Source organism: Bombina bombina, chromosome 3 (assembly GCF_027579735.1).
Source record: "Bombina bombina isolate aBomBom1 chromosome 3, aBomBom1.pri, whole genome shotgun sequence".
NCBI lineage: Eukaryota > Metazoa > Chordata > Amphibia > Anura > Bombinatoridae > Bombina > Bombina bombina.
Genome location: NC_069501.1, coordinates 1,142,690,781 through 1,142,706,019, shown reverse-complemented (window position 1 = coordinate 1,142,706,019; position 15,239 = coordinate 1,142,690,781). Strand labels below are relative to the sequence as shown.

The 15,239-nt window shown below is 40.4% G+C and overlaps 1 protein-coding gene across 2 annotated transcripts in view; it reads right to left on the bottom strand.

The window, feature by feature from the left end:
- The window catches only part of PSPC1 (paraspeckle component 1), a 442,506-nt gene that overhangs the window by 156,870 nt on the left and 270,397 nt on the right, over positions 1-15,239 (bottom strand). The gene's annotated exons all lie outside the window — the stretch shown is intronic.

The following is a 15,239-nucleotide window of genomic DNA, read 5'->3' as shown; positions in this document are numbered from 1 at the left end:
AATGGTTTATTCTTATAGACTTGCATGTGTCTGAGAATATTCCAAAGCTATATTTAATTATTTTTTTTTTAATTAAATGTTATATTCAGTAAACTGAAGTGTATAATTTGTGACCAAAAATACATTCAAATTAAAATAATTTGGCAGATATTGAATGTGCATTCAGAACTAACCAATTCAGCTGACATTTTATTTGGGATTATGATGATAAAACTTTTTTTTTAATAAGGGGAATCTATCATCAGTGTAAACATTTCACATGAAAAAACAAACAAACAAAAATGTATGTACAATATTATGGCTTTTGCGGTTTGTGTATAACAAGGAAAGGGATACTCTACACCAACTTTGACATTTTAATTAAAGAGAAAGAACGGAGATCTCTACCCATGCAGTAAAACAAGTAAAACATTTAAATATGCAACATGTGCATATGTACACACATGCATACAAGAACGGTGGATATTATTATTAAAGATACTAGAATGGCAATTTTTATAAGTAATTGAGAGCAATAGGCATAGCTACATATTATATTTTAAAATCTACCAAGAAATATATAGGTATTTCTATATTAAATATCCATGCCGCCTCTTTTTTTGCTCCCAAATATGCCTAAGAAAGGCCAGCATGCAATTTCCTAAAGTATTACTAAAACAGATGTTATACCAATGTCAGGTATATTAAATAAATAGATGGTGTATCAAAATAAATAAATAAATAAATAAATCAAGCATGTCAAAATCCAATCCTTAAGGGCTGCAAACAAAACAAGACTTAAGAGGAATTCCAAGAGCTAGCTTAAAAGGCAAGCGTTTGGTCTCTGTGTCTCTACATTTCACACTGGCCATTTTTTCATGGTTCGGTAACACAGCAAAGGGCAGCTAACAACCTACACAGAAAGCAATATCATTTTCACATCATTGTTCACGTAGTAAGCACACAGTATATTCCAAATGGGTTTGCCTATTTACCTAAGGCCAATAGCTGCAACCCAACAGGCAAACCAAACCATTGTAAAAATACTGAAACTTAAAGGGAAATTATACACTTTTTTTTTCTCTTTAATCAATTCCAAATCTGTAATTATTATATTGCACCCTGATCATTTTGCCATTAGAGTATTTGCTGTTTACTATTTAAACTATTTCAAGTCTGTTTAAATACCCCCAGCCTAGCCCTGTATTGTTAGATTCAGAATATTGTCTACCCTTACTGCTCACTGCTTCAGGCTCGCTCTCAGCTCCTCCTATATTTGTCTCTGCATTGTGCACACTTTAAATCTGCTCAGCTTTTATTCTGGAATTCAGGACAATCCATCACCCAGCTGTATGAACAGCAGCGCTGCTAGGCTGGGAAGCTCCTATGCTGAGCGGCAGGACCCAGAAGCAGGCTGCAAGCCTGAATCAGTGTGTGCAGGATATGACCAGCAGTAGGGAGATGGAATAAGGGAGTTGTACAGCAGATCTGTAGCTCCTGATTTATGTCTGTTCAGGGGATACACATGTCAAGTGAGTTAAAAACAGCCTGAACCGATCAGCTTGATTTGTGTCCCACTCCTGTGTGTGTACTAGTTCCTATGAGAGTGTGCGCTGATTGCATATTATCCCCGGGAACATAATTTTATATGCTAAATATAGCTGTAAAAATATTAAATCAAACAAAGTGTAAACTTGATACAAACAACAATTATTGTGTGTGCTATTTTTTTTACTAGTAGGTGTAATAAATTAGCATATTCACATCCGACTGGCTGGGGGTGTTATCTCTATGGATGTTAGCTCTGCCCTTCTCTGACACATATCCCCCCTCTGACACATTGCAGTGGAACTTTTTAAGTTAAAAATAAGAAAACACATCTATTTTTTGTTGGTAAATTAATCTTTTATTTACATTGTACCTTATCCTTTGGCTTAACTATTCTTTTTATTAGTGTAGAATGGCCCTGTAAGCACCATCCCACTACCCCCTGGGGATGGTCATCTGACCTGGACTCTCTACAAAATAGTGCTTGATCTTACCACAAGTAGAATTCCACTTCTAAAACAAAGAAACTTTAACACCAGAAGAATTTGGAAAGTCCCTCAGATACCATCCTAACTTGCCAAATGTAGGGTTTCTGAGTATTTTAATCCTTGTATTAGTTTGTAACTGTTTTGCAATTGTGTGTTGGGTACGTAGTGTCCATCACTTATTACTGTTTTATAATACAGATATATGCCATATCATTTCATGTATTTCTTTTTTTATGCATTAAAAACTTACTCAGATTAAATATAAATTTAATCAGATCTGTCTTTGTTTTCTAGTGACCAAATTCACGACTTTCTTAAGATTGGGAATACCATTACCATTTATTATCTATATATTTGCTTTCTCTTGGCTTTTAATGCAACTATAATTTAGGGGTAGTCCATAAAGCCCTGAATGTTGGGTGGTGGCAGTTAATGTTGAATTTTGGGGTGGTGTAGGCAGGATTTAGGGCTTAATGTGGGCTGGCTTCTATGTATTTTTAAGGAATTGGGATAAGATAGCTGGAAACCCTGTGCTGTTATCTTCATGCCCCCAATGTAACAATAGCCTTGGCTGTGGCAAGCTGATGGCAGAAGCAGATATTTAGCTCTGCCTGTGGTAGATTGGTCATCACGTTGGGTGGCACATAGGTAGGATTTGTAAACCCTTCCCGTGACTCTTGTTTCCTGATAACCCACCAAAAAAAAAAAAAGCTTTGAACAACCCCTGTTTGACAGAAGATGAGAGACTATAATGGCTAAGGCATTAGTTTACCTTTGGTCAACTAGATATCCTTAAAGGGACTGCGTACCGAACAATTGGTTTCCACTTAATGTGTTTCCAATTACTTGTTATACCTGCAGCAGAGTTTTTTTTTTATGTATGGGAAATTGTTTATTTATAGTGATTTTTGTATATGGGATATATGTTCTGCTAATTGAAAGCACAGCCAAATAAAATTAGCTGAACTTGTATGAACTTGTATGGAGAGACCTCCTTATCTTATGTAATAATTTACACAAAGTCCTTATCTTATTCCTTACTGTTTACTCAAAGAACAATGGAAAATTAACTTTCTAGTACCTCTCGGTCATACCCTCACTGGGAGCATGGTGTAAACCATTTTATTTACATACTTGTTCTACAATCAGTACTTGTGTAATGAAATATCTAGTATAGGTGGGGATAGAGTGGGAAAAATTGACTATTTTAAATGATAAAATAAAAGCAAAGGTACTATTTATAAACAATTGAAAACACTCCAGCAGGTAAAATAAAGAATTGGCAACACAATAAAGGGGATCAAAAATTACAGTATACAGTCCCTTCAAAATTGCATCCAGGGTAACATTTTAAAACAATGCGTTGCGGTTCTCTTAAGGCCATTTAATTAAAATGTCAATCTGTTTTATTTATCTATTCCCAAACATAGACACAGACTGTTTGTTGCCTTTAAGGACTGGTTTTAGACACCTCTAAACAGGATGAAAAGGTATTTTGAAACAAATGGAAAGTATTAAGAATGCAACTAAAATAATTTTAGTTGGATAAAACAAACACGCAACAAGCTGTCTAAACCACTTACTCACAATTCATATTTCCTCAAAATAAGGTAGATTGCTTAGGCGTTATTACAACTTTCTTTCATGTAATTGGCAAGAGTCCATGAGCTAGTGACATATGGGATATACAATCCTACCAGGAGGGGCAAAGTTTCCCAAACCTCAAAATGCCTATAAATACACCCCTCACCACACCCACAATTCAGTTTTACAAACTTTGCCTCCTATGGAGGTGGTGAAGTAAGTTTGTGCTAAGATTTCTACATTGACATGCGCTTCTCAGCATTGTTGAAGCCCGATTCCTCTGAGAGTACAGCGAATATCAGAGGGACGTGAAGGGAGTATCACTTATTGAATACAATGATTTCCCTAACGGGGGTCTTTTTCATAGGTTCTCCGTTATCGGTCGTAGAGATTCATCTCCTACCTCCCTTTTCAGATGGACGATATACTCTCAATTTACCATTACCTATACTGATAACTGTTTCAGTACTGGTTTGGATATCTGCTATATGTGGATGGGTCTCTTTTCGAAAGTATGTTTTTTATTACTTAAGGCACCCCAGCTATGATTTGGCACTTTATGCATTTATATAAATTTCTAAATATATGTATTGTACTTATTTGCCATGAGTCAGGTTCATGTATTTCCTTCTGCAGACTGTCAGTTTCATATTTGGGGAAAATAACATTTTAAGAAAAAAATTTCTTACCTGGGGTTTAGTCTTTTTTTCTAATTGACTACTTTTTTCCTGCAAATTGCGGGCGGTATTAGGCCCACGGATGCGCCAAATGCTAGACTTTATTGCGTCGTTGGTGACGCATGTGTGTCATTTCAGGATATTGTTGGCACCAAAAAAAATTCAGTAAGGTTGTGCGTCATACTTGGCGCAAAACTTTTTCATTATTTTAATACCCCATTGATGTTTGCCTCTTGCCTTTTTCTCTGTCCCATTCCTAAAACTGTCATATAAGGAAATTGATATTTTTGCTTTATATGTTTGTTTGTTTTTTCCTTTTACATTTTGCAAGTTGTCTCAATCTGATCCTGCCTCGGAAGTATCTGCTGGAACTTGGCTGCCTGACATCGGTTCTACCAAAGCTAAGTGCATTTGTTGTAAGATTGTGGAAATTATTTCTCCGAATGTCATTTGTAATAGTTGTCATGATAAACTTTTACATGCAGATAGAGTGTCCATCAGTAATAGTACATTGCCAGTTGCAGTTCCTTCAACTTCTAATGTACATGATATACCTATGAATTTTAAAGAATTTGTTACTGATTCTATTCTTAAGGCTTTATCTGCATTTCCACCTTCTAATAAACGTAAAAGGTCTTTTAAAACTTCTCATTCAGTTGATGAAATTTCAAATGACCAATAACATAATTTATCCTCCTCTGATGAGGATCTATCTGATACAGAAGATCCTTCCTCAGACATTGACAAATCTACTTATTTATTTAAAATAGAGTATCTGCGTTCTTTATTAAAAGAAGTGTTAATTACTTTGGATATTGAGGTAACCAGTCCTCTTGACGTCAAGTCTAATAAACGTTTAAATGCTGTTTGTAAACCTCCTGTGGTTTCTCCAGGGGTTTTTAATATTCCTGAGGCTATTTCTGATATGATTTCTAAGGAATGAAAAAAGCCAGGTACTACTTTTATTCCTTCTTCAAGGTTTAAAAAATTGTATCCTTTACCAGCAAATGCTATAGTTTTGGGAAAAAATCCCCAAAGTTGATGGGGCTATTTCTACTCTTGCTAAACGTACCACTATTCTTATGGAAGATAGTACTTCCTTTAATGATCCTTTAGATAGGAAGCTTGAATCTTATCTAAGGAAAGCCTATTTATATTCAGGTCATCTTCTCAAACCTGCAATTTCTTTGGCTGATGTTGCGGCTGCATCAACTTTCTGGTTGGAGAATTTAGCCCAACAAGAATTGGATTCTGATGTATCTAGCATTATTTGCTTACTACAATATGCTAATCATTTTATTTGTGATGCCATTTTTTATATTATCAAAATTGATGTTAGAGCCAGATGTGTTTTCTCAGATTGTTCAGATGTGGGGTCTTCCAGAGATAGATCTGATGGCCTCTCACCTAAACAAGAAACTTCCCAGGTACCTGTCCAGGTATGTTCAGGCGGAAGCAGTTTATGCGCTAACCATTCCATGGAATTATCCTGCTTAAATCTTCCCGCCTCTAGTTCTTCTTCCAAGAGTTATTTCCAAAATCATCATGGAACAATCATTTGTGTTGCTGGTGGCTCCAGCATAGTCACACAGGTTTTGGTATGCGGATCTTGTTCGGATGTCCAGTTGGCCAGACCTACTGTCTCAAGGTTAATTTTTCCATCAGGATCTCAAATAATTAAATTTGAAGGTATGGAAATTGAACGCTTAGTACTAAGTCATAGAGGTTTCTCTGACTCAGTGATTAATACTATGTTACAAGCTCGTAAATCTGTTTTTAAGAAGATTTACTATTGAGTTTGGAAGACTTACATTTCATGGTGTTCTTCCCATACATTTTCTTGGCATTCTTTTAGATTTCAGAGAATTTTACAGTTTCTTCAGCATGGTTTAGATAAAGGTTTGTCTGCAAGTTCCTTGAAGGGACAAATCTCTGCTGTTTCAGTTTTATTTCACAGAAAGATTGCTAAACTTCCTGATATTCACTGTTTTGTACAGGCTTTAGTTCGAATTAAGCCTGTCATTAAATCAATTTCTCCTCCTTGGAGTCTCAATTTGGTTTTGAAGGCGTTACAGGCTCCTCCATTTGAGCCGATGCATTCTTTGGACATTAAACTACTTTCTTGGAAAGTGTTGTTCCTTTTTGCTATCTCTTCTGCTAGAAGAGTTTCTGAGCTATCTGCTCTTTCTAGTGAATCTCCTTTTCTGATTTTTCATCAGGATAAGGCGGTTTTGCTGACTTCTTTTCAATTTTTACCTAAAGTTGTGAATTCCAACATTAGTAGAGAATATGTCCATTCCTTGTGTCCTAATCCAAAGAATTCTTTGGAAAGATTCTTACATTTTTTAGATGTGGTAAGAGCTTTGAAATATTATGTTGAAGCTACTAAAGATTTTAGAAAGACTTCTAGTCTATTAGTTTTATTTTCTGGTCCTAAGAAAGGTCAGAAAGCTTCTGCTATTTCCTTGGCTTCTTGGTTAAAGCTTTTGATTCGTCAAGCTTATTTGGAGTCGGGTAAGATCCCGCCTCAGAGAATTACAGCTCATTCTACTAGGTCAGTCTCCACTTTGTGGGCTTTTAAGAAAGAAGCTTCTGTTGATCAGATTTGCAAAGCAGCAACTTGGTCTTCTTTGCATACATTTACTAAATTCTACCGCTTTGATGTATTTGCTTCTTCAGAAGCAGTTTTTGGTAGAAAAGTTCTTCAGGCAGCTGTTTCAGTTTGATTCTTCTGCTGATGTTTTAAGTTTTTCTTATCATTAAAGAATAAACTTATGATTTGGTTTGTGGATAAAAAAATTTCAGCGGAATTGGCCGTCTATTTCTTTATCCCTCCCTCTCTAGTGACTCTTGCGCAGAGTTTCACATCTTGGGTATTTGATATCCCATACGTCACTAGCTCATGGACTCTTGCCAATTACATGAAAGAAAAACATAATTTATGCTTACCTGATAAATTTATTTCTCTTGTGATGTATCGAGTCCACGGATTCATCCTTACTTGTGGGATATTCTCCTTCCTTACAGGAGGTGGCAAAGAGAGCACCCACAGCAGAGCTGTCTATATAGCTCCTCCCTTAGCTCCACCCCCCCAGTCATTCGACCGAAGGCTAGGAAGAAAAAGGAGAAACTATAGGGTGCAGTGGTGACTGAAAGTTTTAAAATAAAAATACATATGCCTGTCTTAAAAAAAACAGGGCGGGCCGTGGGCTCGATACATCACAAGAGAAATAAATTTATCAGGTAAGCATAAATTATGTTTTCTCTTGTAAGATGCATTGAGTCCATGGATTCATCCTTACTTGTGGGATACCAATACCAAAGCTTTAGGACACGGATGAAGGGAGGGACAAGACGGGGACCTTAAACGGAAGACACCACTGCTTGTAGAACCTTTCTCCCAAAAATAGCCTCCGAAGAAGCGAAAGTATCGAATTTGTAAAATTTGGAAAAAGTATGAAGCAAAGACCAAGTCGCCGCCTTACAAATCTGTTCAACAGAAGCCTCATTTTTAAAAGCCCATGTGGAAGCCACAGCTCTAGTAGAATGAGCAGTAATTCTTTCAGGAGGCTGCTGTCCAGCAGTCTCATAGGCCAAACGGAAGATGCTTTTCAGCCAAAAGGAAAGAGAGGTAGCCGTAGCCCTATGACCTCTCCGTTTACCAGAATAAACAACAAACAATAAAGATGTTTGACCGAAATCTTTAGTTGCTTTTAAGTAAAACTTTAAAGCACGAACCACATCAAGATTGTGTAACAGACGTTCCTTCTTTGATAAAGGATTAGGACACAGAGAAGGAACAACAATCTCTTGATTGATATTCTTATTAGAAACAACCTTAGGAAGAAACCCAGGTTTAGTACGCAAAACCACCTTATCTGCATGGAAAACAAGGTAAGGGGAATCACATTGTAAAGCAGATAGCTTAGAAACTCTTCGAGCCGAAGAGATAGCTACTAAAAACAAAACTTTCCAAGATAGAAGCTTAATATCTATGGAATGCATAGGTTCAAACAGAACCCCTTGAAGAACTTTAAGAACTAAGTTTAGGCTCCAAGGCGGAGCAACAGGCTTAAATACAGGCTTAATTCTGACCAAAGCCCGACTAAATGCTTGAACATCTGGGACATCTGCCAGACATTTGTGTAGTAGAATAGACAAAGCAGATATTTGCCCTTTTAGGGAACTAGCTGATAATCCGTTCTCCAAACCTACTTGGAGAAAAGACAATATTCTAGGAATCCTAATCTTACTCCACGAGTAACCTTTGGATTCACACCAATAAAGATATTTGCGCCAAATCTTATGATAGATCAATGACCGACTCAGAGAAACCACGCACTGATAGAATCAGGCATTCAATCTCCAAGCAGTCAAGACTCAGAGAAATTAGATTTGGATGCGTGAACGGACCTTGGATTAGAAGGTCCCGCCTCATTGGCAGAGTCCACGGTGGAACCGAGGACATGTCCACTAGGTCTGCATACCAAGTCCTGCGTGGCCACGCAGGTGCTATCAGAATCACTGAAGCTCTCTCCTGCTAGATTCTGGCAAGCAGACGTGGGAGGAGAGGAAACGGTGGAAATACATAGGCCAGATTGAAGGACCAAGGCACTGCTAGAGCATCTATCAGTACCGCCTTGGAATCCCGGGACCTGGACCCGTAACGAGGAAGTTTGGCATTCTGACGGGACGCAATCAGATCCAATTCTGGTGTGCCCCATAGCTGAATCAGCTGGGCAAATACCTCCGGATGGAGTTCCCACTCCCCCAGATGAAAAGTCTAACGACTTAGGAAATCCGCCTCCCAGTTCTCTACTCTTGGGATGTGGATTGCTGAGAGATGGCAAGAGTGATCCTCTGCCCATCAGATTATTTTGGTTACCTCCATCATCACTAGAGAACTCCTTGTTCCTCCTTGATGATTGATATAAGCTACAGTCGTGATGTTGTCCGACTGAAAACTGATGAATTTGGCCGCAGCAAGCTGAGGCCACGCCTGAAGCGCATTGAATATCGCTCTGTTCTAGAATGTTTATCGGAAGAAGAGATTCCTCCCGAGACCATAAGCCCTGTGCTTTCAGGGAGTTCCAGACTGCAACCCAGCCTAGCAGGCTGGCATCTGTTGTTACAATGAGCCACTCTAGCCTGTGGAAGTACATTCCCTTAGACAGGTGATCCTGAGACAACCACCAGAGAAGAGAATCTCTGGTCTCCTGGTCCAGATGTAGTTTAGGAGATAAATCTGCATAATCCCCATTCCACTGTTTGAGCATGCATAGTTGCAGTGGTCTGAGGTGTAGGCGGGCAAAAGGAACTATGTCCTTTGCCGTTACCATGAGTCCGATTACCTCCATACACTGAGCCACTGATGGCCGAGGAATGGAATGAAGAGCTCGGCAAGTGGTTAAGAGTATTGTTTTTGTGACCTCCGTCAGAAATATTTTCATTTCTACCGAGTCTATCAGAGTCCCTAGGAAGGAAACTCTTGTGAGAGGGAAGAGAGAACTCTTTTATGTTCACCTTCCACCCGTAAGATCTCAGAAAAGCCAACACGATGTCCATGTGAGACTTGGCTAGCTGGAAAGTCGACGCCTGAATTAAGATGTCGTCTAGATAAGGCAACCAACCCGAAGGGAAGGGCCACAAACTGGTAATGCCTGTTTAGAAAGGCGAATCTGAGAAATTGATGATGATTTCTGTGAATAGGGATGTGTAGATACGCATCCTTTAAGTCCACGGTAGTCATATATTGACCCTCCTGGATCAGAGGTAGAATAGCCTGAATAGTCTCCATCTTGAATGATGGAACTTTGAGGAACTTGTTTAGAATTTTGAGATCCAAGATTGGTCTGAAAGTTCCCTCTCTTTTGGGAACCACAAACAGGTTGGAGTAAAACTCAAGTCCCTGTTCCTCTTTTGGGACTGGGTGGATCACCCCCATGGTATGTAGGTCTTCTACACAGCGTAAGAACGCCTCTCTCTTTGTCTGGTTTACAGACAATCGAGAAATGTGAAATCTCCCCCTTGGAAGGGAGTCTTTGAATTCCAGAAGATATCCCTGGGACATAATCTCTAAAGCCCAGGGATCGTGAACATCTCTTGCCCAAGCCTGAGCGAAGAGAGAGAGTCTGCCCCCTACTAGATCCGGTCCCGGATCGGGGGCTACCCCTTCATGCTGTCTTAGAGGCAGCTGCAGGCTTCTTGGCCTATTTACCCTTGTTCTAAGCCTGGTTAGGTCTCCAGACTGACTTGGATTGGGCAAAATTCCCTTCTTGCTTTGCAGCAGAAGAAGCTGAAGCGGGACCACTCTTAAAGTTCCGAAAGGAACAAAAATTATTTTGTTTGGTCCTCATCTTATTTGATCTATCCTGAGGTAGGGCAAGACCTTTCCCTCCAGTGATGTCTGAAATAATCTTTTTCAGTTCAGGCCCGAATAGGGTCTTTCCTTTGAAAGGGATGTTCAAAAGTCTAGATTTAGATGACACATCAGCAGACCAGGACTTTAGCCATAACGCCCTGAATTCTTTGCCGCTAATTTAGCCAGTTGAAATGCGGCATCTGTAATAAAAGAATTAGCCAACTTAAGGGCCTTAATTCTGTCCATAATCTCCTCTAATGGAGCCTCCATCTGAAGAGCCTCTTCTAGAGCCTCAAACCAGAAAGCAGCTGCAGTAGTTACAGGAACAATGCACGCAATAGGTTGGAGAGAAAAACCCTGATGAACAAAAATTTTCTTCAGGAGACCCTCTAATTTTTTATCCATAGGATCTTTGAAAGCACAACTGTCTTCGATAGGTACAGTTGTACGCTTAGACAGAGTAGAAATAGCTCCCTCCACCTTAGGAACTGTCTGCCACGAGTCCCGCATGGTGTCAGATATGGGAAACATTTTCTTAAAAACAGGAGGGGGAGTAAACGGAATACCTGGTCTATCCCACTCCTTAGTAATAATATTCACAATCCTCTTAGGGACTGGAAAAACATCAGTGTAAACAGGAACCTCTAAGTATTTATCCATTTTACACAATTTCTCTGGAACCACTATAGGGTCACAATCATCTAGAGTCGCTAATACCTCCCTGAGCAATAAGCGGAGGTGTTCAAGCTTAAATTTAAAGGCCATCATATCAGAATCTGTCTGAGGAAGCGTCTTTCCTGAATCAAAAATTTCTCCCTCAGATTACAAATCCCTCACCCCTACTTCAGAGCATTGTGAGGGCATTTCAGATACGGCTACTAAAGCGTCAGACGGCTCAGCATTTTTCCTAAACCCAGAGCTGTCCCGCTTTCCTTGTAAACCAGGCAGTTTAGATAAAACCTCTGTGAGGGTTGTATTCATAACTGTGGCCATGTCTTGTAAAGTAAAAGAATTTGACGCACTAGAGGTACTTGGCGTCACTTGTGCGGGCATTACTGGTTGTGACACTTGGGGAGAGCTAGAAGGCGAACCCTCATTTACTTCTGACTGAGAATCATCTATTGCTCTATTTTTAAGTGCTAATATATGTTCTTTATAGTTTATAGACATATCAGTACAATTGGGACACATTCTAAGAGGGGGTTCCACAATGGCTTCCAAACATATTGAACAATGACTTTCCTTGGTGTCAGACATGATAAACAGGCTAGTAATGTAACAAGCAAGCTTGGAAAACACTGTAATCAAAGTAAATAGCACTTAGAATTAAAACGGTACTGTGCCTTTAAGAGAAAAAAAGCTGCACAAACTCTGCAAAACAGTGTAAAAAAGCAGAAAACTTAACGAAATTTTTACAGTAACATCATAAAGCCTTAGTAACTTTGCACAGCTATGCAAATAAACAATTAACCCCTTAATGGCAAAACCGGATTGAAAAAACGTAAAAAACGGTAAAAAGGACTTTCAGCACCTTGCCACAGCTCTGCTGTGGCTCCTACTTGCCCTTCAGAACGATTTGTGGGGAAAAAAACTTCTTTTACAGCCCTCAAACACAGCAGGAACCTCTGGAGAAGCAGTTAGATGTCTCTGAGTAAAAGAAACTGCGCAACTGAGGCGCGAAAATAGGCCCCTCCCACCTCACTCGATGTTTTGAGGCCTATCAGAAAAACACCAGAGTGTCTCTTAATTAACCATGTGGGTTAAAAAACATAATTTATGCTTACCTGATAAATTTATTTCTCTTGTAGTGTAGTCAGTCCACGGGTCATCCATTACTTATGGGATTATATCTCTTCCCCAACAGGAAGTTGCAAGAGGATCACCCAAGCAGATCTGCTATATAGCTCCTCCCCTCACATGTCATATCCAGTCATTCGACCGAAACAAGACGAGAAAGGAGAAACCATAGGGTGCAGTGGTGACTGGAGTTAAATTAAAAAATTTTGAACTGCCTAAAAAGACAGGGCGGGCCGTGGACTGACTACACTACAAGAGAAATAAATTTATCAGGTAAGCATAAATTATGTTTTCTCTTGTTAAGTGTAGTCAGTCCACGGGTCATCCATTACTTATGGGATACTAATACCAAAGCTAAAGTACACGGATGAAGGGAGGGACAAGGCAGGAACTTTAAATGGAGGGAACCACTGCCTGAAGTACCTTTCTCCCAAAAATAGCCTCCGAAGAAGCAAAAGTGTCAAATTTGTAAAATTTTGAAAAAGTGTGAAGTGAAGACCAAGTCGCAGCCTTGCAAATCTGTTCAACAGAAGCCTCATTTTTAAAGGCCCAGGTGGAAGCCACAGCTCTAGTAGAATGAGCTGTAATTCTTTCAGGAGGCTGCTGTCCAGCAGTCTCATAGGCTAAACGTATTATGCTACGAAGCCAAAAAGAGAGAGAGGTGGCCGAAGCCTTTTGACCTCTCCTCTGTCCAGAGTAAACGACAAACAGGGAAGAAGTTTGACGAAAATCTTTAGTTGCCTGCAAATAGAACTTCAGGGCACGGACTACGTCCAGATTATGCAAAAGTCGTTCCTTCTTTGAAGAAGGGTTAGGACACAAATGATGGAACAACAATCTCTTGATTGATATTCCTGTTAGAAACTACCTTAGGTAAGAACCCAGGTTTAGTACGCAGAACTACCTTGTCTGAATGAAAAATCAGATAAGGAGAATCACAATGTAAGGCAGATAACTCAGAGACTCTTCGAGCCGAGGAAATAGCCATCAAAAACAGAACTTTCCAAGATAACAGCTTAATATCAATGGAATGAAGGGGTTCAAATGGAACGCCTTGCAGGGCATTAAGAACTAAGTTTAAGCTCCACGGCGGAGCAACAGTCTTAAACACAGGCTTAATCCTAGCCAAAGCCTGACAAAAAGCCTGAACGTCTGGAATTTCTGCCAGACGCTTGTGTAAAAGAATAGACAGAGCAGAAATCTGTCCTTTTAACGAACTAGCGTATAAGCCCTTTTCTAAACCCTCTTGTAGAAAAGACAATATCCTAGGAATCCTAACCTTACTCCATGAGTAACTCTTGGATTCGCACCAATGCAAATATTTACGCCATATCTTATGGTAAATTCTTCTGGTAACAGGTTTCCTAGCCTGTATTAGGGTATCAATAACTGACTCCGAGAAGCCACGCTTTGATAGAATCAAGCGTTCAATCTCCATGCAGTCAGCCTCAGAGAAATAAGATTTGGATGGTTGAAAGGACCCTTAATTAGAAAGGCCTGCCTCAGAGGCAGAGACCATGGTGGACAGGACGACATGTCCACTAGGTCTGCATACCAGGTCCTGCGTGGCCACGCAGGCGCTATCAGAATCACTGATGCTCTCTCCTGTTTGATCTTGGCAATCAGTCGAGGCAGCAGCGGAAACGGTGGAAATACATAAGCCATCTGGAAAACCCAAGGGGCTGCTAGAGCATCTATCAGCGCCGCTCCCGGGTCCCTGGACCTGGATCCGTAATGAGGAAGCTTGGCGTTCTGGCGAGACGCCATGAGATCCAGATCTGGTTCGCCCCAACGATGAATCAGTTGAGCGAAGACCTCCGGATGAAGTTCCCACTCCCCCGGATGAAAAGTCTGGCGACTTAGAAAATCCGCCTCCCAGTTCTCCACGCCTGGGATGTAGATTGCTGACAGGTGGCAAGAGTGAGACTCTGCCCAGCGAATTATCTTTGAGACTTCCAACATCGCTAGGGAACTCCTGGTTTCCCCTTGATGACAGCCACAGTCGTGATGTTGTCAGACTGAAACCTGATGAACCTCAGAGTTGCTAACTGAGGCCAAGCTAGAAGAGCATTGAATATCGCTCTTAACTCCAGAATATTTATTGGGAGGAGTTTCTCCTCCTGAGTCCATGATCCCTGAGCCTTCAGGGAATTCAAGACTGCGCCCCAACCTAGAAGGCTGGCGTCTGTTGTTACAATCGTCCAATCTGGCCTGCGAAAGGTCATCCCCTTGGACAGGTGGTGCCGAGAAAGCCACCATAGAAGAGAATCTCTGGTCTCTTGATCCAGATTTAGTAGAGGGGACAAATCTGAATAATCCCCATTCCACTGACTTAGCATGCACAATTGCAGCGGTCTGAGATGCAGTCGCGCAAATGGTACTATGTCCATTGCCGCTACCATTAAGCCGATTACTTCCATGCACTGAGCTACTGACGGGTGTGGAATGGAATGAAGGGCACGGCAAGCATTTAGAAGTTTTGATAACCTGGCCTCCGTCAGGTAAATTTTCATCTCTACAGAATCTATAAGAGTCCCTAGGAAGGGAACCCTTGTGAGTGGTAATAGAGAACTCTTTTCCACGTTCACCTTCCACCCATGCGATCTCAGAAATGCCAGAACCATCTCTGTATGAGACTTGGCAGTTTGAAAACTTGACGCTTGTATCAGGATGTCGTCTAGGTACGGAGCCACCGCTATGCCTCGCGGTCTTAGTACCGCCAGAAGTGAGCCCAGAACCTTTGTAAAGATTCTTGGAGCCGTAGCTAACCCAAAGGGAAGAGCTACAAACTGGTAATGCCTGTCT